Source organism: Rhinolophus sinicus, chromosome 15, assembly GCF_057876585.1.
Source record: "Rhinolophus sinicus isolate RSI-liver-muscle chromosome 15, RSI-T2T, whole genome shotgun sequence".
NCBI lineage: Eukaryota > Metazoa > Chordata > Mammalia > Chiroptera > Rhinolophidae > Rhinolophus > Rhinolophus sinicus.
In genome coordinates this window covers 123,982,501-124,009,113 of record NC_142515.1, presented here as the reverse complement: position 1 = coordinate 124,009,113, position 26,613 = coordinate 123,982,501, and the positions used below count along the sequence as shown (strand labels likewise).

At 33.6% G+C, this 26,613-nt stretch overlaps 1 long non-coding RNA gene and 1 pseudogene across 1 annotated transcript in view; one reads left to right on the top strand and one right to left on the bottom strand.

Moving 5' to 3' along the window:
• The window catches only part of LOC141572833 (uncharacterized), a 774,709-nt gene that overhangs the window by 625,132 nt on the left and 122,964 nt on the right, over positions 1 to 26,613 (top strand). The gene's annotated exons all lie outside the window — the stretch shown is intronic.
• Positions 3,866 to 4,340, bottom strand: LOC109456614 (U1 small nuclear ribonucleoprotein C pseudogene; annotated as a pseudogene).

The window sequence follows — 26,613 nt, the reverse complement described above, 5'->3', positions numbered from 1 at the left end:
AACCACAAGATTGTATATTGCCTGAATTTTAGTAAATAATTCTAAATGTTAATTATATTTCATATAAGCTGCCCAAGATAAAAAATCAAAATATATGCATACTTTAATTTTTTTTTGGAAAACATTAAATATTGTATTTTCCTCATTAGGACATTGTTTGGAATGTTCTTTTAAAAAAACGTGTCAGTAATGCTATTGCATTTCAGTACAGAAAAGAAGCTGGAAAGGGTCCTCTAAGCCTAAAACAAAGGACAATTTATTCCATAATACTTATCTGATTATAAGCTGATTATGTTTCCTCCATGCCCTCATAGAGACAGAAGTGGAATGAAAGAAAGTGTCCTGAGTATCAATTTACCTATTATCTCTAATGAAATTAAATAATGCATGAGGGACTGTAGATTGTAACAATAAATATGCATTAAAAATTTTAATAATGCAAAAAATAAGTGAACTTTTAAATTCATCTACTGACAAATAATTTCCTGCTTTTTAAACGTTAGATTACGCAGTTGACTTTATGGTTAGCTTAAGTATTAAAAAAAGGTGTATTCTTTGAGGAAGAGTAATCACTCTACTGGTAAACTACAGTCAATTTCTTATCAAATGTTTCAAAAAAGGATTTTCACAAAATATTAGATCAAAACAAACAAGCAAACAAACAAAAAAATAGAAATAAACAGCTAATAGCCAAAGAGACAATGCTTCTGAAGGCAGGTTGATTGTATGAGTTTAGAAAACATTTTGATTATTTATTTATTTATGTATGTATGTATTTATTTATTTATTTATTGCTATGTTTTTCTTGTATTGTGGTTAACCCTATGCTTGTGGTACTCGGTCTGTAGTTTTCATCTTCTATAGTTACCATTGTCATAGCTTATAGACTTAAAGTTATAAGATATTGATTTACTCCAATATTTGTACCCTACGTATTTTAACATTATGACTTCAAAATATAATAAAGAGGGATGGATAATATAATGGTAATTTTTGTACCAAAATAGCCATTGAATTTGAATCCTAACTTCAGTGTTAATGTTGCTGTGTTGTATTTTGCGCCTCAGCTGAAAGAATAAATTAAAAAAAAAGCATTTTTTAGAGATTAAGAGTGGGAGATGAGATTAACATATGAGTCAGGTAAGGAAGGAGTAGGGGAGAGAGAGAGAGAGAGAGAGAGAGAGAGAGAGAGAGAGAGAGAGAGAGAGAGAGAGAGAGAGAGAGAGACTATATAACAAAATGGTATGGTCTGTAGTAGACAGTTTATATTCAGTGGGATTACAAATGTTTGAGAATTTAGTAGAAAATTGCAATAGGAAATAGAAAGAAGTGGTCTTACAGAGAAGCTGAAATTTGAATAGTAGTGTAAATTATAGATGGAGTTTAAATTGGTAGGTCAGAAAGGGGGGGGAAATTCAGTTTGATTAATGGTGGAATTGGAAAGTAATGGGGAGAAATTATTCTTGAGCAAAAAGATATAAAGTATAATTTAAGAAGAATAGATTTGGTAGTAGTGTACAGCATTGATAAAAGGAACACTCCCTTTGCCCTCTCCTACCACCCTCTGCCCTCTTACCCTCTAGTAACTACTAAAGTGTTGTCTGTGTCTATGAGTTTTTGCTTGTTCATTTGTCTTGTATGTTTATAACTTTCAGTTTTATATCCCACATATGAGTGAAATCATATGGTTCTTGCCTTTTTCTGTCTGACTTTGCTTAGCATGATAATCTCAAGATTCATCCATGTTGTTGCAAGTGGCAATATTTCATCATCTCTTATGGCTAATTTTGAAAAGAGTTGTCCTTTGCTCTCATAAGTGTCATATGTATATGTATATATTGTTACATATATATATATATATATATATATATATATGTACACACACACACATGTATATATTGTTACATATATATGTGTGTGTGTATATATATATATATATATATATGTTTATGTACTTAAAGCTGGCATTATATACAAGTATTGAAAACATGCAGACTTTTTAAAAAATAAATAATAGTTGACCTCATCCTATGGGTTAGAACATCCTGAATCTTACATTTCCTTGTACTTTAATAACCATTGTTTTTCTATATATTTTGTTCAGTTACACCACACATTTGTGTAGCTATAAGTGAGAAATACGTTTTTTCGGTTTTCAGTTTCTTTAAAATTTCTTCCATGTACTCAGGTTAAGAGCAGAAATTAATATTCTGGAACAACATATTGTTTATATATTCAGTGTTTTAGAGTCACTTTGTGGGAATGAGGTGGATTTCTGTTAATTTATGGCTAATGTTAAGGCTGATGACACCCCACGTACTTGGGTAATTTGAGAACAAGTTTATTCTTCATACAACAGAAACCTGGAGGAGCAGGGCTGGCTTGAATGAATAAGGGGAATGAGTTGTGTTTTTGCAGGAAGTAAGTCGCATTCACAAGGGCTTCTCCAGAAGGGTCAAAGAAGAAAAGGAACATTTGAGTTTTGTACCATAGTTGGCTTTAACTAATTTACGACATAGATAATACTATGTTGTGTATATTTCTAAATGTAAATCAAATGAAGACTATCTATTAGGTTGGTGCAAAAGTAATTGTGGTTTAAAAGGTTAAAAATAATTGCAAAAATGGCAATTACTTTTTGCACCAACCTAAAGTTATTAAAGCGTAAAATATAAAATCATACCTTACGCAAATGTTTCTGTTCTTATTATTTTGATAATATTTAAAATATATTGTTTTTGTTTATACACTGACATGATTAGATTTTATATATGCTTATTAAATTATACACTATGGATATGAACATTTAAATAAATGCCTATATTTTTCACACATTATGTGGTTCTTTGACAAATTAAGGAATATTAATCCAGTGATAATATTGGTCAAAACAAATTGTACGCAGGAAAAACAGGAAAGGAGTAGAAAATGTAACAGTGCAGGCAAATGAATCTGTCTTTTTATTCCTCTTCTTCTCTCTTCCACTTCAGTGGTTCTTGTTTTTTATTTCATCTTTATATTAAATAGTTTATAAAATCTGTATTTATTTTTTGTTGAGGAGAAATTTTCACTTCTAAAATTCATTCTGGTTTATTTCCTATGCTACCTATTCAACGTTGCAATCAACTTTTCTGCAAATTAGACTGCGTCCAAAATATTTATTTAACGTAATTTTTTCTCTTAGTTTTGTACTCTCTTTTACTGCTTCAAGAGTGTGATATAGACACAGACAATAGTTCAATGTTTACCAGAGGATAAAGGGGGAGAGGGAAAATGGGATCAAATATATGGTGTTAGAAGGAGAACTGACTCTGGGTGGTGAACACACAATACGATGGATAGACAATGCATTGCAGAATTGTACAGTTTAAACCTGTATAACTTTATTAACCATCGCCACCCCAATACAGTATAGCAGTTCCATAATAATGCATTACAACATGTCTGTTTCCCTTTCTCTATTATGCTTTCAAAGTTTAAGGGTCTGCAATTGAGACAATGCTTTGTGAAAAGAATTTACTACAACCTATTTCAGTTGTAATTATTTTTCTCCACAATTTAGTGCCTTTTATTAAAAGGACTAAATATAAATCCCAAAATATAGACAAATGTCCATCTCTTTTTTTTTTTTTAACTAAAAGAGTTGACAATTTTATTTTCACATTTCACAATACAAGTGAAATTGCTTTTTTCCCCCAATTACTCCCTTCCAGAACTATTCTCTCTTTGATAGGAAGGGGCAGCAAGTCTTCTTGTCATGCTGTTAGAAAACACCCAGAGTCACAGCACCATTATCTCCTGGTGAAATAGAACAAGTTATATAAAAGTGATAGAAAGAAGCTCCTCTCTTACCCAACCTGTGTGGTCAAGTCATTCCTGGCCGAGTGGGTCCCATCATGGGACGGGCAGGAGGTCTCATCATTGCTGCCCCAGCATCATTGGCATTGGCTCCCATGGGCGGCCTCATTCCAAGAGCAGGTTCCACAGGTATCATCCCAGGAGGAGGAGGGCCCATGACTGGCATCATGGGAATGTCCCCCGTATGGGGTGCTGGCATCATGCCAGGGTGAGGAGGACCCGGGAGGCTGGGGGGAGGTGGGGTCATCGCCCCTGCAGGAGGGAGAGCAGAGAATGGAGGAGGAGGTATCTATCTTTCCTTGCTGAAATGCTGCGGGTGTTTTGTCCATCAGGCTCTGAGCCTGCCCTTCCATCCAGGTCTGATAGTAGTCTTTCACATTCTCTGTGTGCTTCCTGCCACTGCAGTGTGTCTTTCTCACATATGGAGAGTTGTGGGTGACGTATGTATTACAGTAGTCAAAATAAAACTTGGGCATGTTGCTTTGCAGGCTGTTGGCCACTCCTGACAAATGTTCTTTTCTTTATTGAAATTAAACATCTTGCACACACACAAACATACTACATACATATAGATAGATATATCTATATCTATCTATCATCTATCATCTCTCTATAGATAGATAGATAGATCTAGATGTATATATAATATAATTACCTTCAGATGTTACCACAATTTTAACATATGTAGTAAACATTTTCTCCATGAAATTTCAAGCAGAAATTTAAGGCTTTTATAGGCTTTCATTAAAATTATCCATTCTATAGTGGGTGTGTGATTAAGAAAATTAACTTCAAATATTGTATTAGTATTACCATTATGTGTGAAACATAATCTCTGATCTCACTACATCAAAGAGAACCTCAGGCTTATATTTTATATGTGTATATAACTGGGATACATTCTATTTCTTTGGCTTAGTGGTAAAAACTTATGGTAAGTATATCTAAGTGGATTAATCTTGTGAAATTAAAGTGGGAATTGATTCTGGGTGGTGAACATACACAGCAATATGTATATAATGTATTATATAACTATATACTTGAAACGTACATAACGTTACTAACTAATGTCACCCCAACAAATTTACAAAAGATTACAAAGTAAAAGTATACTTAAAAAATAAAGAAAGTGGGTTTTGAAAAAAGCAACTGGAATCAAGAAAGTTTATTTGGCTGAAAAGATATATGAAACAAATGTTTTCCAGTTTCAAGTATTTTACACAACTTTATTACAATGAAATTTAGAAGATTTTCAGGAATCCAGAATGTTTTCTTCTCTCATTTCTTTAGTATGAAGATAAATTTAGGCTCTAGTGTTTTTCTTAATGTTTCTCTTGAGTATGTCCGTTATTCCAATTCACCACAATGAAAAAGAGCCCAGTAATAAAATTGTCCATCAGTAAATTCCCACTCTCTCCCCACACCTCTGCAATCCCCTCTCTGTACCCTTCCTTCATCCTGTACCATAAGTCAGAACCAGGTCAAAAAGGGAAAAAATTCTGAATAAAACAGAAAGAACAGCTGAAAGGATGAGACAGGTATACTTTCATGGAAAGAGATGATGTAAACTAGAGACTCAGCAATGAATAATGCTCGTGTACACAACGTCATCTGCCCCGGAAAGAGTACCTGCGAAGCCACGTGCTGCACACACACAGTTGTGCCCAATTGTATGACACACCTGTAAATTGTCTATTATTACATCTATTTTAAAGATTAAGGAATTGAGTTCTCTGACACGGCAGATACAGATTTATTTTGAATCTTCACTGACTCCCCAAACCACAGTCTTTCTACCATGACACATATGACCTTTACCCGCTAATGAGTTTTGAGTTTCACCCTGAAGTCAGAGGAAGATTTTAAGTATTGGGATGATGTGATCAGATTTGTGGGTTTCTATGGATAAAATATAGTGAAGTAGAAGAGATATAAAGATCTGGGGAAAGAAGAAAGTAATTACAGAAAGATTTATAATTCCTAAGAAGAAGAAAGTAATCTTCCTAGATGCTGTGCTGGTTAGAATTTAGTCTGTAAAAGTGTATCTATTGAGACATAACTTCACTGTCAATAGACCACACTTAGAGGCAACAGCGATCATAATTATAAATTATTGTATTAAGTGCATATGATACAGCCCCATTTCTAAGGGGAGATGCTTTCTGGATATGAGAACATCATGAAGGGGTGTTTGCCAGAGATTATCAATCTTACTGATAAAACAGGAGATATTTTTGTTTTCAAAATTATTTTCTCTTTTATTTCAGGAAAGTCCAGATATGGTGTTTACATTAAAAGGTGAAATTGTTCATTTTGAAGAGTTGATTGATAAGATAGGAATATGATTAGGGACTGCTTTAAAAGATTATAGCATGCATACTATTGTAATGTTTGCTAAGCTAATTCATTCCAAGTTTTTATATCATGTGCTCAGAAAGCCTTAGAATTTCATATACTGCATCCTTAATGGCCTTCTAATAATATAGATATATAAGAAAATTAGCAAAATGTAAAATAAATTAAATTTATATATGATCAGTCTAAGAAAGAGAGGTTTTAGTTTTAGGGGAGAAAATAGCAAGAGGGAAATCTTAACAATACTCAGACTTTAGGTGAGAATATTACTATGAATGAGGAGAAAGAAGAAATTTCATTTTTCTCCTATTTATACCAAGGTAAATAAAGATGTAAGTACCTTTAATAATAATTTTAAAATACAATTTTCTTGTTCTGCCTAATGTATGTTTAGTAAAAGGTTAACATGTTGTTTTGAAATTCTTAATTTTTATGTATTTAGATTTCTCATTCCAATATTTCATGGACCAACAAGCAACAGAGTCAGAATTTTGTAAAAAGTTTTTCACAACAAACAGTAAACATATTAATATAAGAGCTTGCCCAACTGAGATAAAAAGGCAGATTTTCTGTCCATGAATCATAAATTTTATATAAGAATCATATAAATGTTGTGCATATATTTATCATTTCCTCTTAAACCCTCTCCAAATTTAAATGGAACTACTGATCTTTTGATCATTCTTTAATCTGTAGACTAAATACGGTATATTTTTATCTCATTTTTCCATATTTAAAACTGAAAACAAAATTAGCCTGCAAGACATGTTAGTGTTTTAGTGTTGTTGTTTTTAATTTCATTATTCTAATGACAGTTTTTCTCCTGTTCCCCTGTTCCTTCCAGTTTGAATATCACCTATTTTTTTTTTTTTAATTCCTGGCCAAGGCTGAACTCCTTCCAGAAGCCAAACTTTATTGTATTTCTCACTCCAAAGATTTTCATTTCTTAGTAACAGTATCCTAATTTTGCTGTTATATTTATACAATATAAGCAATGTGTTGAATTATTAAAGGGAAGGGATCTTGTAAGAAGGCCTGAGTTCAAATTCTAGCCCACATTAACTAAATTTGGAACAATGTAAATCGTAACATAAAACCTATTTCCAGCATCCTTTATAATGAATAACTGTCTCTCTCTGGGTTGTGTTGAAGTTTAGATAATCTAGGGGCAGACAGTCTGTTAATTATAGCAGACGATGAAAATGTTAAAGATTACTACTGTGTTGACTTGGCATTTGTGTGTTTAGTTATTTAATATCTAAATTTATTCCTGTTCCACATTTATGGGTCCGTTTACTGAGGTCAAAAACAAAACTAAGTCTGCTGTAATATATACAAAAGCTGTTTATTCATAGACTTGCCACAAGGGAACCCATGTGTCATCACTTCCATTTCAGTAGGGTGCAAGGAGCTGGAAGGGAGAATACAGTTTATAGGATAAAAAGAGAAAAAAAACAACAGCTTATGTGAATGGCAAATGTTCAATTAGGTGGGATGTTTGGAAGCAGAAAGACATTTTAGTTAACTTGGTACATTTGGCAGCTCTTGGTTGACTACAAGGGGATACATTAACAGTTTGGGGTCATTTCAAAAGAGGATGAATTATTCAGTGTTAGGGGCAGAGAGTTTTCTGTGACCAGCTGTTTCTTAGAACAAGTGGGGGTCCATGCTTTTATGCTGTTACATGTCATAAAGGTCCTTCTGTGGAGTGGGGTGGCTGCCCTGGCAAGTTGTTTCTTACTGATATCGTCTGTAGAAAACCTATGTTGAGCTTCATAATTTTAGCTGACAACTGCTAGCCATATCTGTTCAGCAGTCACCATTCGCCAATCTCAACATTTTCTACTTTGGCTTATACAGCATCATAGATAGTATTCTCCTTACCTCACCGCAATCAGTCTAAGGTTCATTTTTTACCATGCTCCTGATATACAAACATTTCAAAAGTTCAGGCCTTGGTTATCTGTTCTCAATAGATTTTTCCTCCTTATTGATTATTTTCCTAGTACTACAATTGAGAGAGGGAAAAAAAAAAACACAACAGATTGGTTTATGTGAATGCATTAATATAGATTCTAATTATGCACACTCAACAAATCTACAGCTATGTATACGGTAAATTACTTGCAACATCATAGCCCAACATCCAGGAAGGGCTGTCTGGTCAAAGATCCTCTCTATAACTCCTGTCCTTGACTCTTTGTCACATTGAACTTCTGTGCCTGATCAAAAAACACTGCAATCTACCCTACTCCATAATATATTTTATCTTCCTATATTTACTTCATTTTATACTGTATGTATGTGGAATTTATAGTACAGGATGCACCCTATACCTCCCTTCAATCACTGCCCATTTTTTTATTTTCAGAAAGTACAATATTTTATGTCATTAAAACAGTAAAAATAGAAAATTTACTTGGGGAAATACAATAAGCCCTAGATGTTTTCAAATACAGCATAAAGGGCATGTTGCCAGTAGGATTTAGCCAAGAAAGAACTTCGACTTATCCAAATGGGAGATGAGAATAAGTGAATCAGCCAACAAGTGTTGCTTTCACAGTCACAACAAAATTGAAGTTAGTGAAAAATCCTTGCATGATTTGTCAATATAGCAGCTCTATGTTTATTATTGTCACTGTTACTTTGTTTTATATTCTTGTGAGTTTTAAATATTGTAGTGTGGAAAAGATTAAATTGTATTTGTATTGTGAAGATAAATTGAGAAGTTAGCTAAAAATAGTAGTTGCATATACAGTAGATAAATATGCAGTAGATAGCCATTGCTTCCTTCCTTCCTTCCTTCCTTCCTTCATTCATTCATGGAGTCAGGCAATCACTAACTCTCCTAGAGGCACCCCTCCGTTGTATCACAGCCATGAGTCAGATACTGGTCCAATGTTCCTCCACTTGCAAGGAAACACACTGACACCCCAATCTGAGTTTTGGCTACTTATGTTGACATTTTTAAATTGTAATTTTTTTTTTCTCTTTTGGAACGTGCATTTACTTTCTTCAGGTCTCACTTAAAAGTAAAACAAAGAAACATCCTATTTTAATATGTTTAACTGTGGAAAACAAATGTGGGGAGGGATTAGAAAGAAAATATTTAAATAGCGTATTTGAAATCCTCAGAGATATCAGATTTATTAATCAAAATAAGTCAAGGAATAATTAATAACCAATAATAATAACCTAGAATTAAAAATAGGATAAAAAGTAGTAGGAATTTTGGAAGATAAAATTGAGTAAGTGTTCCTAAATTTAAAACAAACAAAATTATAATAAAAAATGTAAGTGAAGAAAGATAAGAATGTTTACAGATTGGCACAAAAGTTCCAGTATTATACTAACATGAATTCCTTTTAAGAAATGATTTAAAACAGAGAAAGGTGACTATCAAAATATATACTTTTCAAAAAATTCCAGAACTTATGTCAGCCAGAAAAAAAAGAGGCCTATCTAGCACCCAGAGATATATGAATAAAAACCCACATAAAATCCATTTAAAAAGGAAACTCAGAATGATGAAGATAAAGAAAAACTACAATCGTACAAATAGAATAATAATGACTATACGTACATATACACACATGCAAATGTATACGCAAATATACAAATACATATATGTATGTGTATGTTTTTGTATGTATCATCAATAAGAAGTTAAGTCTATTATTTGGTTTATTAATGAGTGATATTAACATTCAAATAATATAAGTATTAATTTATTTGTTTAAAATTTCTAATGTAACAACTTTAAGGAGCATTGGATTCTCAACTAACGTAGCAGGCAGTTGTTAAGAAAGTTAACTCAATTTTAAATATAAAAACATATAAGCATGTAAATAATTGGATTAATAGCCAAAAGTGGAAAAATATATATCTCATATTTTAAACTCCTGTACTTACCCAGTCACAATACAAATAAAGATACCTTGGCTGATTTCATGGAAGCTACATAGCTTTTCATTTTCCCTTCGTTTTCAGTTAAGAGAAAACTTTGGAATAATTTAGTTTTTCTTCTCATCATAAAGAGTATTTTGAAAAGGAATCTTCATTTTTATTTCATTCATTCGCATGAGACAGGCCAAATAGATTAGTGTCCGATGTGGTTCTTAAGAACTATTTCTGTTTTATCACATTTTTAAAATATTCTGTTTGTAGATTCACAATAATTTGTTGCAACTGTTTCACAAAGTGAAAATTTGCTTTTAATCTTAATCGACTGCTAAGTTTTCATTGCATTACTGAAATGATTTTAACTAGAGAGCTTCTTGGAAACTATCCACTAATAGTATTAACTGTCCATGTCAAATGAGTGAGCTGAAATTATATTGAAAGCTGATACAAACACTATTTCCAGTAACCATTTTAAATAGAAAAAGAGCAATTCAAGATGGTTCATGATTCTGATTCAGCATAAAAATTAATGCTGCATTTAGATGTTTTATCTTCAACTTCACATTCTGAAAACAATATGAGAGACAAAAACTGAACAGATGTGCCAAGGTAGATTATAACCTGATATTTTCTATATTAGAAAATGGGGGGATGAAAACAGGAAAAGGTGACAGTATGAGCAACTGCATGATGTGTATGAACAGCGTATGAACAGTGGACTATAATTAGTTTCAATTTTGGAGTGAGTCAAATATTCATGTGGGAATGATAAAGTCTTATAAAATTTTAAAAATCATAACTGACAAGTAAAATATTTATAATGCAGTATTGTAATATGTGATATTAAACGCACAAATATAGTGTGATTGCTAAATAAAGATATTGAATTTTATTGGAAAAATCACACAAGAACGGCTTTAGATTATGTGCATTCCCTGTTTGACACCAAAATAAATATACTTCTAAATATTAATGAATTAAAAAAGATAAGTCAGAAACAGATGAGTATCCATACATTTAGAAATTAATTTTAAGTATATTTGAGTATATTTATTTCCATAGCTTTTAGTAATTTTCTAAAATATTTCAGCAAGTATGGATATACTAAAAGGTGAGTTATATAATTTTCTAACATCAAATTTTATGAAATGATACAATGATGCTTTGAGAAGTAAGTTTGGTAGATTATGGAACATCTTAGACATTAGATGCATAAAAATGTCCCCTTGGAGAGTTTATAAAAGTACACTACAAGACCAGAATCCCAGAAATTCTGGCTCTATCACTTTGTATAGACTCTTGAGTTATGTATTTCTTTTCATAACAGACTTTATTGTTTTAGATCTGGTTTAGGTTCACAGCAAAACTGAGAGGAAGGTATGGAGGTTTCCCGAATACTCCCCACTCCCACACGTGCATGGTCTCCCCATGAAACATATCTCCCACCACAGTAGTACATTTACTACAACTGATGAACCTACATCGACATGTCATAATCACCCTAAGTCCATACTTTATATTACAGTTTGCTCTTCGTGTTGTCCATGCCATGGGTTTTGACAAATGTATAGTGCCATTTGTCCGTCATTATGGTATCACATAGAGCACCTTCAGTGCCCTAAACATCCTCTGTGCTCGACCTATTCACCCCTCCCACCTCCATGCTCTGCTAACCACTGATCCATCTTTTTACAGGACATCTTGATTGCTTCCCAGTTTGGGCAAATATCAATAAAACTGATGTAAACATCCATATGCAGGTATTTTTAAATTTTAAAAAAATATTATTTTTATTAAAAATAGAGCTAACATACAATATTATATTAGTTTCAGAGGTACACCATACTTATTCAACATTTATATACCTAAAAAAGTGATTGCCATCTGACACCGTATTATGCTATCACAATATTATTATCTGTATTCCCCATGCTGTATATAACATACCCATTACTTACTTGTTTTATCCCTGGAAATTTGGATCTCTTATTCCCCTTTCTCCTCCTTTTTAAAATTTTCAATTATAGTTGACATTCAATATTATTTTATATTAATTTCAGATGTACAGCATAGTGGTTAGACATTTATATAATTTTAGAAGTGATCCCCCTAACTAGTCTAGTACCCACCTAGCACTATACATAGTTATTACCATATCACTGACTACATTCCCTGTGCTTTACTTTATATCCCCATGACTATTTTGTAACTAGCAGTTTGTACTTCTTATTCCCTTCACCTTTTTTACTCTGTCCCCAAACCCTCTCATCTATTACCCATCTGACACCATATGTAGTTATTACAATATTATTGACTGTATTTCTTAAGGTATATCCTACATTCCCATAACTATGTTGTAACAACCAACTTGTACTTCTGAATCCCTTTCCCTTCTTTCACCAACAACCCCAGACCCCCCCCATCTGCCAACCATCAAAATGTGTTCTGTATTGATGAATTTGTTTCTATTTTGTTCTTTTGATTTCACGTATAAGTGAAATGACATTGCATTTGTCCTTCTCTGTCGGACATACTCCACTCAGCACAACACCCTCCAGGTCCATCCATGCTGCCACAGATAGTAAGAACCTATTCCCTTCCATGGCTGGGCAATATCCCATTGTATACTCGTACATGCACCACCTCTTCTTAGCCATTCTTTCATTGACAAACACCAGGCTGTCTCACATCTTGGCCATTGCAAACAATGCTGCATTGAGCATATGGATGCACACGTCCCTTGAAAGTAGTGTTTTAGGTTTCTTTAGATAAATTAGCCCCACCAGTAACATACACAAAGGGTGGTCTCAAGTGGGATTACTGGGTCCTTCTTTGTCTCTTCTTATAGCCTTTGTTTTAAAGTCTATTTTGTCTGGTATAAGTATTGCTATTCCAGCTTCCCCCTCACACACACCCATTTTTATGAAATATCCTTTTCTATGTCTTTACTTTTCCTCTGTGTGTGTCTTTCAATGGGAAGTGAGTCTCTTGTAGGCAGCATATATAAGGATTTTGTTTTCTTATCCATTCAACCACCCAATGTTTTTTTGAGTGGAGCATTTAACCTATTTACTTTGAAAGTGATTGTTGATAGATATGTAGCTATTGTCATTTTATTATTCATAATTTTGAATTTTTCTCCATCTTAAAATAGTCCCTGTAACATTCCTTGTACTACTGGTCTGGTGGTGATGAACTCCTTTAGTTTTTTCTTGTTGGGGAAGCTCTTTATCTGTCCTTCAATTGCTGGGTAGAGTACTCTTGGTTGTCTGTCCTTGCTTTTCATCACATTGAGTATTTTGTGCTAATCCCTTCTGGCCTGCAAAGTTTCTGTTGAGAAATCAGCTGACAGTTCTATGGGAGCTCCCTTATAAGTTACTAGTTGTCTTTCTCTTGCTGCTTTTAGGATTCTCTATTTGTCTTTAACCTTTGGTATTTTAATTATAATGTGTCTAGGTGTGGGCCTGTCTGGGTTCATCCTGTTTGGGACTCATTGCACTTTCTGGACTTCTATGTCTATTTCCTTTACCAGGTTAGGAAAATTTACAGACATTATTTCTCCAAATACTTTCTCCATCCCTTGCTTTCTCGCTTCTCCTTCTGGTACCCCTATTATGTGAATGTTGTTATGCTTGATGTTGCCCCAGAGGTCTCTTAAATTATCCTTACTGTTTTTCTTTTTTTTTTTCTTTTTTTTTCCTTTTTGCTGTTCTGATTGGGTGTTTTAAGCTATCTTGTCTTTCAAATCACTAATTTATTTTTTTTGCTTCATCGAGTCTGCTGCTGGTGATTCTTTCTAATGCATTCTTTGTTTCACTAATTGTAGTCTTCACTTCTGACTGGTTCTTCTTTATGGTTTCTATATCCTTTTTAATGCTTGCTATCTCTAAGTTCCTTGAGCATCCTTATGAGCATTGTTTTGAACTCTGTGTCTAGTAGGTTGCTTGCCTCTGTTTCGTTTATTTATTTTTTCTGGAGTTTTTTTCCTGTTCTTTCATTTGGGATGCATTTCTTTGTTTCCTCATTTTGACTGCCTCTCTGTTTGTTTCTATGTATAGGTAGATCTGCTATGTCTCCCAGTCTTGCCGAGTGGCTTTATGAGGTAGGTGCCCTGTGGGGCCCAGTGGCACAGTCTCCCTGGTCAGCTGCTCCGGGTATTCCAAGAGTGTCCCTTGTATATGTTGTGTGTGGTATCCTGTTACAGTTGAGCCTTGATTACTATTGAGACGTCAGTGGGTGGAATTGACCCTCAGGCTGACTGGCTGTGGGGTTTGGCCACATCCCCAGCTGATGGGCTGCTGTGCAGGAGGCTTGCCCCACTGAGTGGATTCACCCCAGCTGACTCTGGTGCCTGTTGAGACCACCCTTTGTGTATGTCTCTGTTCGGGCTAATTGGGCAGTTCTCTGCTGTGGTCTGACCCAACCTCCAAGTATGTTGGTTCTGGGGCTTCTTGGGAGGGGCCCTGGTGCAGTCCCAAGTCTCCCATGGCCTGTGACTGGCCAGGGGATTACCTGGTAAAAGCTATAAAGTGATCTGCAGTTGTTCACTGCCTGTGCTAAACTGGGAGGTGCATGACAGAGGCCACACTGCAAACTGAGGACATCTGCCACAAGTACCGGGCCTGGGGTAATCCACAAAAAGCCAGGACACCCAGAGGCCTGTTGTCAACTGCCAGTTCCCTTAAGGTTCAGCCACTGATAAAGCCTCATGCGAGTTAGGTGAGGCAGGGTCTCAGGTAATCACTAGAGTGGGAAGATTTGTGGTCACCAGGTTAATGTGGACTCTGGTTTGTGCCAGTTTCTGAGCCTGGAGCCACTCAGCAAAAGTCTCAGTGCACACTAAGACCACTTGCCATTTATCTAGGGTCTGTGGACTCCAGGAGTTTTCCTGGAAAGAGTGATTGAGGGTGCGGCTGGCTGCTCACAGAGAAAGTGCCTCCAGCTGTGCATGACTTGAATAAGGAGGGGTCCCAGCTGAGTCAACAGGGCAGCATAGAGGAGCTCACCAGCTAATCAGATTCAACTTTGTCCTGTGGGAGTTGTCTCAACATATAAAAGTCAGTGCCCACCTACCAGCTGCACCTGAAGACAAACCCTGCCTAGGAAAATGGTGACTGTCTTCAGGTCCTCCTCCTGAGGCCACACTCCTCAGTCTATCCTTATATGTCTTCTCTCTGACACCCCAGGAGTCACTGTCCCTCCACCAAGGACCAAGATGAGTGCCTGCAAACGAGTAAGTCTCTACTCGGGCCATTTAAGGGGATGGCTGGGTTTCCCTCAGCCTTCCATCGTACCTAAATGGTCAGACTCGCCACTGTTTTTCATAGCGTGATGTGGGGCTCCTCTATCTGGCACCAGTACTGTGGTCTGGGGAGCCTGGCGTGGGGGGCTGAGGTCCCTCATTCCTCTGGGGGGAACTTCTGTGGCGGAGATATCCCTCCTCATTCTCAACTGCCACAGGAGGTTTGGGGCCTGTTTTGCATCTCCACCCTTCCTACCAGTCTCGCGTGGCTTCTTTATATTTTTAGGATTTCTGTTTGGCTAGACTTCAGATGGTTCTCCAGGTTGATTGTTCTATAATTTAGTTGTAATTTTAATGTGTTTAGGGAAGGATGCGGGCACAGTGTTTATTCCACCATCTTGGTTCCATGTTCAGGTATTTATGTGGATGCAATTATCAACTTCTTTGGGTGAATACCAAGGAGTGAAATTGCTGAATCGTACAATGACAGTATTTTAGACTTGTAAAAGACTGCCAAACTGTCTTTAAAAGTGGCTGTATCATTTTGTATTCCCACCTGCCATGAATAGGGTTTCCTATCCCTTTGCATCCTCTGCAGCTTTTGATGTTGTCAGTGTTTTGGATTTTAGCCATTCTAATAGTATGTAGTGGTATCTCATTGTGGTTGTTGTTTTAATTTGCAATTCCCTAATGACATGATGTGGAGAATATATATATATATATATATATATATATATATATATGTATGTGTATATATATATATATATATATATGTATGTATATATATATATATATATATATATATATATATATATATATATATACATATATATATATATATGTATGTATGTATGTATGTATATGTATTTAGCTGTATATTTTCTCTTGCAAGCTGTCCTTTGGATTTTTTACCAAATTTTTAATCAAGTTGCTTAATTTTCTTATTGATGAGTTTTACTTCTGTGTATATTTTGTATAACAATCCTTTATCAGATATCTCTTTAATTTTAATGAAACCTAGTTTATCATCTCTTTCTTTCATGGATCATGCCTTTGATGCTGTATCTAAAAAGTCATCATATCTTTCCATTTGTTTTGCTTTTTTTGATTTAATTCATCAGAATTTTGTACTTTTCCTCATACCAGTCTTATACATATTTTGTTAGTTATACCCAAGTATTTCATTTTGGGGAGGGCTAATGAAAATGATCCTGTGTTTTAAATGTGAAATTCCACTTATTCAATGCTAGTAATATAAAAGTGATTGATTTTAAATATTGATTCCTATAATTGTTTATTAGTTCTAGAAGATGTTTTCTTTTTTTTTTAATAAAATCTTTCAGATTTTCTACAAAGATGATCATGTCGCCTGTGAACAAAGTCTGTTTTATGTCTTCCTTCTTAATCAGTACATTTTATTTCTTTTTCTTGTGTTATTTGTGTTAGTTAGGACTTCCAGTACCATGTTGAAAATCAGTAGTAAGAGGGAATTTCCTTAATTTGTTTTTCCTCTTGGTGGAACAGCTTTGAGTTTCTCATCATTATGTATGAAGTTAGTTGTAGGTTTTTGTAGATATTCTTTATTAAGTTGAGGAAGTTCCACGCTATTTCTAGTTTATGGAGAATTTTAATCATGAATGGGTATTGCATTTTGTCAGAATAGGTATTATTAATAGATGACTATTCCCAAGTGATTCTGAAGCAGTGGTCTATGGAATAAAGTTTGATACTTAATAGTTTAGACATTGTTAAAAAATATGTAACATATTCCACTGGTACACAAGAGCGGAAACAGAAGTTATATGTCATTTTCATGTTTGTGCATTCATTACAAGAGGGATAGCATTTATTGAATTGAAAAGTTTGTGATGCCAGTATTTGAGCTATTACAGAGTTCCACTAAAGTTAAAATAAGATGCATATGTAAAAAATATATTAAGTGTAGTATAAAAGTGTGAATTGTGACTATTGCTTTAACTTTGAATTCAGAAAAATATAATTCAATGTTTCTCTTTTTATAAAGGTTACCTTCTTGCTACCATTTGTAAATTTTAGATTTACTATAAAAATATGATTCTGATTTAAATTGTATTCCAATTTTAAAAACTTTATACTTGCTTGTATTAGCCTAAGTATTTTAAGGAACCCTTATGTGTTCATCATATACATATTTATATATTAAAAGTCATTCAGCACCACCTAGATTAGATAAAAAGAAAAATATAGCATGACCAAATTAGATTCATTTCGAGGATGTATTGTTAATTTAACATTCAAGTATCAATCAATGTAATTTACCAGGTTAACAGATTAAAGGAAAGAGAAAACCTGTGGGGATTTCTATAGATGCAGAAAAATAATTCAGTAAAATTCTATGTCTCATTGTAAGTATAAAGCCTTCAATCAGCTAAGAAGAAAGATTTTTTGAAAATTTTTGAATAAGGATATTGACACCAACAGAAATCCTCAAGTTATTCAAAGTTTGTTCTCTGTAATCAGTGATGAGAGGAGCTTGTCCTCTGTCATCATATTTATACAACATTACATTAGGGTGTTTTGCCAGTGTAATATGTCCAAAAAATAAACAAAATTATATAATTGAGAAAAAAGTAATGACTGTCATTAATTACAGATGACATAGTTAATTAGGTAGAAATCTAGAAGAATCTAACAATAGTTATTTGAATTAATAAGTAAATTTGATTAGGTCTTTCATTGAATGTAAGGTAAATAAAAATTACTTGCATTATTATGCATCATCAAAATTTTAAAAAACAAAAAAGAAGCAGATTTTTATTATCTCAATTTGTCAAATATCTAAAATTAAATGTTAAATGTGTATGACTTCTATACAGAAAACTATGTGATATTGTTGCTGAAAATAAAGTGAAACTAAATATGTGGACTGGTATGTCACATTCTTTAGTAGAAAACTTGATATTTTAAAGGCATAATTTTTTCATACATTTATCTGTATATTCAATGAAATCACAATCAATATCCCAATATACTTCTGTAAATATGTATATGTAAATCAGAAATGTGATACTGTGCCTATGCTTGGGAAATACCAAGATAAAAAAGACAAAACCAAGTATTGACGAGGCTGTGAAACAATTGGTACTTTCATTTGGTCCCATCTATTTGCTGGAAGGTGTGCATATCTATACAAGTTTTCTGAGAAACTGTTTGGCAATATTCACCTAAGGATGCCCTGTAATTCATTATACTCACTAGTTCACTTGTGTGTGTGTGTGTGTCTACCCACTTCTGTGTATCTTGAATAGATAAATGTTTGTAAGTTTAAAAAAAAAAAAAAAAAAACATGGAAAAGGATGTTTTTGGCAACATTCTTTATTACAGCTAATGATGGGAGACTGACACATATGTATTCTTATATGTTTGAATGAAAAAAATCTTAGAAGTATTCATAAAATACAATAATATATGTATAGCAATGAAAATATCCTATCTCTATGAAGTAATATGGAGGAATCTCAGAAATATTATACTAACCAAAAGGCCAGGTCAAAATGCAAACATAGACTATGATTCCATTTTTCAAAGTTCAAAGACAGGCAAACTGAGTTATGTTGATAATGAGAATAATGATTACCTTTGGAATGGAAGTACAGGGCAGTGATTGGAAAAAGAGTGAAGCTTCAAAAGAGTAGTTATATTCCATTTCTGTCATATGGACATTTGCCTTTTGTGATAATTTGTCATGATATTTATGATTCATTCAATCTCTGTGTGCATGCTATACTCTCATATAAAGCTTCAGAAAATAAAACATTTTAAATTGAAGATGAGGGTTAAAGTCGTATCAACAAAAGAACCTATTTAAAATTAATCTTAGTGAAAAAGTTTGAGTTCTCCAGCCAGAGAATGGAGAGAGTGACTCATTTCAGGGGAGGGGAGAGATAAAGGGATTGAGGAAATTGAATGAAAGTTACAAGTCTGATAGTGAAGGTAGACACATAAGCCAAGGTCTATATATTTACAATAAGAAAGAAGCAAGACAACCATCATCGAAGTGGGAGATAATGAAGGATAACAAAACAGAGTAAGTGTAAACTCACATTTTATGTCCAATAGAAGTAAGTTAATTATTTAAAGTGTGTTTATATGTACTGCATTTTTTTCATGTACAATATTTTAGCGCATTACATTTTAGAAATTATTTAAAATTTTGAGCAAGTAAAGGCAATAAGACACTCACAAAATTTTGAATACATTATTTATGTCTAAAAAGCTATAATGTAGATTTAGATATAACATAAAGATATGGATTCATAAAAAAATTCACCCAATTATTCAAATTTCTGCCAGTTTTTTCCTAAATATAAATCAAACTAATTTTATATGGATCTTAATATTTACTCGACAGAAGTTCCAGGCACATCATGTAAAATGTTGCAGATTTATTAAACAGAGTAAAAAAAAAAAAATATATATATATATATATATATATATATATATATATATATATATATATATATATAAAGATATATATATATTTTAAGATATATATATACACACACATATACATATGTGCACATAGATACTCATGTACTTATACATAGAGAGTAAATTATATATATGTAAAATTACAAACTGTAATAAGTTATCTTTAGGAAAAGAGCAAAACACTATGAGAAAGTTTGAAGAAGGAACTACATTTTGATTACTGGTGGTGAGATAAAGACGGAATAACAGAATGTGGTTTTTAAATTAATACAAGAAAAAGAAGAGGAGTTAGACAAGCCAAAAATATAGAAACTACCATTCTGGAGAAAGAAAAAAATAGCATTTCAATGTATATAAGTCTGGAAAGAGGTTAGAAGAAGAAACAATTGAAAGTCCAAGTAGCTGGAGTATGTGAGGAATTGTGTGTGGGGTGGGGGTGCTGAAAGGCAGGCAAAGAATGGATATTCAAGGCTTAATATTCCCCACTAAAAGTGAGAAATATTATCTCAAGGGTATATATATGTCCTTGAAAATTTACAAGGAGGATAATGGCATGATACGCTTCTCATTTTTAATATATCACTAGGGGTTTTTTCCTGCAAAAATTATTTTATTGGATCATTTGATTTTATATGGAAGAGTCCTTGAAAAAAATTCCACAACCATTACTGTAGAGAAAATAACTTGACTTTCATATATCAGAGAGGTCAGAAAACGTTCTAAAGTCACACAGCTTCTTAACTGCAGGAGTACAATGAGAATTTATTATTCTGGCTTAAATATTACATTTAATTATGTTAGAACATTTCTCTTCTACCTACACACATTAGCATATTTGATCTGTCAAGCAAATAACTAAAAATAATTTAATAACAAAATGAAAGTTTTAGATTAAAATAGCATTTGCATTTCTTTTAATTTGCATTTTTGTGCGTTTGCAATTAATTGTGCATTTTTACGTTACTTCAATTGCTGATAAAAATTTTATTCCCTATTTGTACAGTTGTGACTTAGTATATCAAGTGACAGTTTAAATATCCCTACATTTGCCTAAAAGTTTGATCCTGAAGTGAAAGTACATCATTTCCTTACTAAACAATTAAGGTCTGCATACACATATGATAAAACAAATCATTTTCACTTCTACAATATTTAAATATAAATCAAAATATTCTGAATTCTATACATGACAGTGGCTCTACTTCCATTATTTAATTACAATGGGTAGATATGAATTCACGTGTTGATACCCTTTTACTCACTGGTTGTATAGTAGGAACTTACTGTGTAGCAGATTCCACAAGACTGATTCAAATATGCCTAATGAAATCATAACAAACAGAATGTTCATTTCCTGGATCAGGTCACTAACAAGTCTTTTCTCAGGCATGGCTGAAGTAAGTGGCTCAAGAATGATCTCGTTGATTTATTACGTCTACTTCACAAAGCTCCAAATTTACTTGGTATGGTGGGTGTCATCCTCAGGTCGTATCTGGACTTAGGGCAGAGTTGTCAGAATGTGCAGTTAGGCTCCTCTTCTTGGTAAAAACAGCAAAAAACAGAGGGCTTTTTGTATCTCAACAGATTACAAGGAAAGTCCAGACTTGGGATTTATAACCCTAATCTGGGTCAAATAATGATCGCAAAGATAATCGTGGTGGCCAGGCTTAAGAAATTCACTGAGTACAGAACTGAGAGTGTAGAGAAATGGTCTCCTGTGTTTTGGAGTCTCTTGCCTGAAAAAAGGAACCCTCAGGGCTGAAAGGAAAAAAATATAAATGCCAGTTACACTACACTAGTTACACTGATTTTGAATCACCAATTAATTTAACATTGCAATCAGTGAGCAATAAAATCACTCCAGAATTATAAATAATAATGATATAGGAGTTTGCAATTTAGTTTGATATAGGAGTTTGCAATTTAGTTTTAGAAACCATGGTGGACTAAGAATCTTTCACATATTTATTTTTAAAGTTTGACTTTTTTTTTTTTTAACTGCAAGTCTGAAGCTATTGGATTTCGGACAAAGCCAATCATATTCTGAAAACAGAGGTTAAAAAATAAAACCTCAATTCGACAGATAACATTTTTGTATTAACGAGAGATCTTTGGTGTGTCTGTTACATAACGGTTACTCTTCTTTTCTTTTTTTTAATCCACTCTAATTTTACAAAGTATGTTATCTATTTGGTGTGCTTTTAATACTTCTGTCACATTTCAGGACATTTTTATTCACTTTTTATGTTGTGAAGTTTAATTAGGATGTTTAAATAGGACTTGATAAAGGAGGGACTGGGAATGACTAGAGATTGAAAGAAGTAAGATGACTACATATGCATTTTGTTTCCTTTTGGCGACTAGAGATAGACATTGTGGTAGGGACCCTCTAAAACAGTTCCAAATGATCCATCCCCTTCTCTTGGTACCCCTGTCTTTGGGTAACCCTTCCCCTTGAGTATGGCTAGATCTAGCGACTGGCTTTTAATGAAAGGAATTACAGCAAAAGTGGTTGGATGTCACATCCAAGATGAGGTTCCACAAGAATGTAACCTCCGTCTTCTTGTCCTGTCTCACTGTCTTTTGGATGGTCTCCTCCTTCTGGGAGAAGCAAGCTGTCTATTGTTAGTATCCCTATGGAGATGCACACATACGTAGCAAGGGACTGAGATATCTGGCCAACAGACAGAGAAATCCTGAGACTGGCGGACAGTCATGTGAGTGAGTTGGAAGTGGGTCTTTTCAGGCCAATCAACAGCCATCAACGACCTACAGCCTCCACAGACCCACATGAACTGGGGATGGGTTCCACACAGTCAAGCCTTGAGATGTTTACAGCCCCATCAACAGCTTGATTACAGTCTCGTAAGAGACCTTGAGTTAGAGGACCCGCCTAAGAGAGATCTGGTTCCTGAACCACAGAAGCTGAGATCATAAATATTTGTTGTTTTCAGACATTTAGTTTGGACATAATTTGTAATGCAGCAATGGATAACTACTACAGACATGTTAGTAGCTTATTGTCTGTACAGTTGGTTTCTTCAAAAAATGTTTTTATCTAGCCTTGGGGAACAGTTCGAGATATATATATATATATATATATATATATATATATATATATATATGCACACACACATATATATGTATATACATATGTACATATATACATATATATGTATTAGTGGTATATTCTGAAGTCATATAGCACATTTGTAATAATCTTAATACATTTAATGTCTGAATATTATGTTCAAACAATATTATGTTCAGTCAGTGGATATTGATAAAATAATAGTCAACAGTAACTCTGGATTTTTCCCCATAGTTGATTCAGATTGACAAGAGTGTAAGAAAAGACAGCATGAAGTAGAGGGAGAAGTAATGATCCAGGATGGAAGGATGCTATGATGGGCTTGCTCCATGATTTCACAGTTATTCTCCTTCAGTCCTCAGTCATTGTCCTTACATCAAAAAATAAAGATAATAACAAATGTTTTCTGCTACAAATATTCTATAACTAGAAATGACGAAAGGAGTCTTGCATTCTGACAAGCAGGAAAAAACAGTCAAGAAACTTAGTTGTTGTTTTTTTTAATTTGCCTCCCATCATTAATCTGTGTTATGATTTGGGGCAAATTAAATAGTGCTCTGTTGAAATATTTTCACCTTTAAAAGTGTCCCCTAAGATTCTTCAATAGTTAATGTATATGCCATCATGGTTACATATTTTTGGTTATATTGCTGTGTATGTGAATTAGTCAATTGCTCCTGGATTAGTTTAAATCTCGGCTTGACTCCAATGAAGAAATATATCTCCTGTGTTGTGTTTTTAAATGAAATGTATCTCTATTTACCTCAGCCACTATTTTCAATCCCCCAACACAGCATTCAGTGCTGGCAGGCTATTCAGTTATTTTTCTCTCAGCTCCCACCCCTTCTTCTATAGTCTCCTTTGCCAGATCTTCACCTTTAGGCTCTTTCAAGAGGCGGCTGCAGATGCAGACTGCGAGGCTGGAGGAGACAAGAGACTTGCTCCTACCTATTGGTTTCCAGTCTGCTGGCAGTTAGTTTCTGTGAGCGTGTCCTTAGCCTGAGTTGTTCATCTTGGTAGAAACACTTCCTTCCTGGAGCATCAGCTGGATCCTCTGCAGTTCTTCCCACATTAAAACAACAAAGAAAGAAAGAAAAACTTAACTTCATTGTGTCTTTTAGAGACACCAGCGCCAACTAGCAGAGGGGTGTCCCCTCCTCAGAGGTGGGGTTTCAGCCCCATGCCCCCCCACCCCCCGCTGAGAGACGATACACCAGCTGAGCAGCACCCTCTCCTCAGTGGTCCAAGTTTCAGCTTCTCGCGGCCCTGCCCTACATTTCTAAATTTTAATAATGCCGCTCTCTTCTCTTGTTCCCTCACCTCTGGGGTGGTAGCTTTTAATTAAGGTCACTACCTCTTAATGCCTAAGAGTACTTTTACCCATTCTGCTACTTAGTTAACAAACTTCTACTTAGTTAATAATCATGTACCTTAAATCCCCTCTGTACAAAATACTGACATGGGTTCTATCTCCTGACAGGCCCTTGATTGATAAAATTGCTTGGTTTGTCAATAATAGGTTGAAAGTATGTGGAGCAAAATCACTGAAATGTATACCAATAAAGTAAGAATCTGGTGTCACAGCACAGTGGCTTACCCTACACAAAAGGCTATTTTGAATATTTGCACGCGTTAGAAAAGTGTGTTTAACATTTGCTGAGCTTTCCAAACAGCTTAGGTCAGAAAATTCTCCTTCACCAATGTTTATATGAATATTGGACTAGTTAATTTGATTTCTTAAAAATGATGTCATTTTGTCATCTCTAAGATGCCAACTTACATTTTAATTGTATCAACAGATAGATGTACTTTTTGTTCAATATGCATTCCCTTGTGTTTTAAAATGCAATTTATAACAAAGTAGATTTTTTGTTATAATTCCAATATTCAAATATAATCTCACCCTCTCCAACAGACTTCATAACCTAATCATGGTGATCAGATTCATGGCAATTGACTCTTTTAAAGAAAATACACATGCACACACACACATATACAAGGTTAAAGGTTTTTTGTTTATATTTTCCCCAAACACTTCATAGTCACATATAAGTGCATTTCTAATACTTTACAACTATATTACTGAAAGATTAGCAAGGAAATCTTGATTTTCCTCTTTCAATTGCAAACCCATACTGTTCTAAAATTTCCTCAAAAGTATGACCTAATATGAGCTAGTTTAGTCATAAAACATTTTATGGTTTCTTTTTTCTCATGTGTCTAAGTGAGTATCACTAATTTAAGTAAATTATGTTGATTATTTTCAATATACCTATTTTTACTTATTCTGAAGCAAATGTATCTTATGTAACCAAGGAAAGATATATTTTTCATTAATATCCCAGAATAAAAAATATTTTCTTCAGAAAATCTATCTAAATTTAGTGTTTTCTGGCTAAGGCACATGCAATTCATTTTTTTGAAATTCTTTCCACTACTAACTCTCTTTATTTCACACATTTACCTTTTCTTAACTCCCATTTCTGGTGAATAAGTGATCTATTATCTTAAATAAGGCATATAAATTTATCATCTAGTAATAACTGCTATATCATTCTCTTCTCTGGGTCTCATATTATTAATAGTGTTTATAATATAATAGCAATTCTAATGTATTTATTAATTTATGCTTAGAAATTAATATTTACGACTTATAAACTCATGAACCAGTGTTTCAGCAGCTGCATGACTTCATTTCTTTCTAGTTTGACCTTAGTGTTGGTAGACTGTGGCCCCTCAATGGACATAAAATAAATAAAGCTGATCTAATTTCTTCTGGATTATCCTCCACCTCTGTTGTAATTTACTTCAATCATTTGCCTCCTGAATCATATTTTCTAGACTGGGTATTTTCTGATTAAAAACAATTATACCTCCATAATACCAAGGACCACACTTTTTAGATGATCTATTCGTAAACATGTTTATTGAATAGATTTGCTTACTGATATGCTCCTTACCAATAAAATAAAATAGGAAACTAAATGACATATTTCTCAACCTTGTATTTCCACACGTTACGGACCTTCATAACTTCTCTGAAAGTATTAGCTTTATGCAATCATCTATTTCCTTGCTAGTCACTTATTTATTTATTTATTTATTTATTTATTTATTTATTTATTTTTACTTTTTAAAATTTCATCACCAATTGTCTTTCTACTTACACTATTTTCTTATAGACTTCCAATAAACTCTTTGTCTCCCAAGACAAGGAGTATGATTATCAGTTGTTTTACTTTCAGTCTCATATTAAAATAATATTCAGTGGAATTCCACTTTTATCAGCATTTGAATAAGTATTTTGCTGAACTTCTTTCTGAGAACAATTAGTAAAACAAGGGCAAAATTAGGAGATGGGAAAATCATTTTAAGATACAGTGGAAGCAAAAAAAAAAGACATTTTTTTTTAAATCCAGGAAATCCTTGATTTTTATGAATGGCACTAATCAAATTCAAAATGACAGAATATATCATGAACTGATGCAGGTGGAATCTATGTATATTTTCAAATATCTGTATTTATTTGTTTATAACCATTTCTAATAGTTTTTTGTTTGTTCAGCAACAGTTTTAAAATATGGATAGTTTTCTTCCGATAGTGAAATTCCTTATAATAGCTTAAAATTAGAGGTAATATTTTCATTCTGGCATTGCCATCTCGATCATTACCTTTCCCTGTAATTTTTTCTGA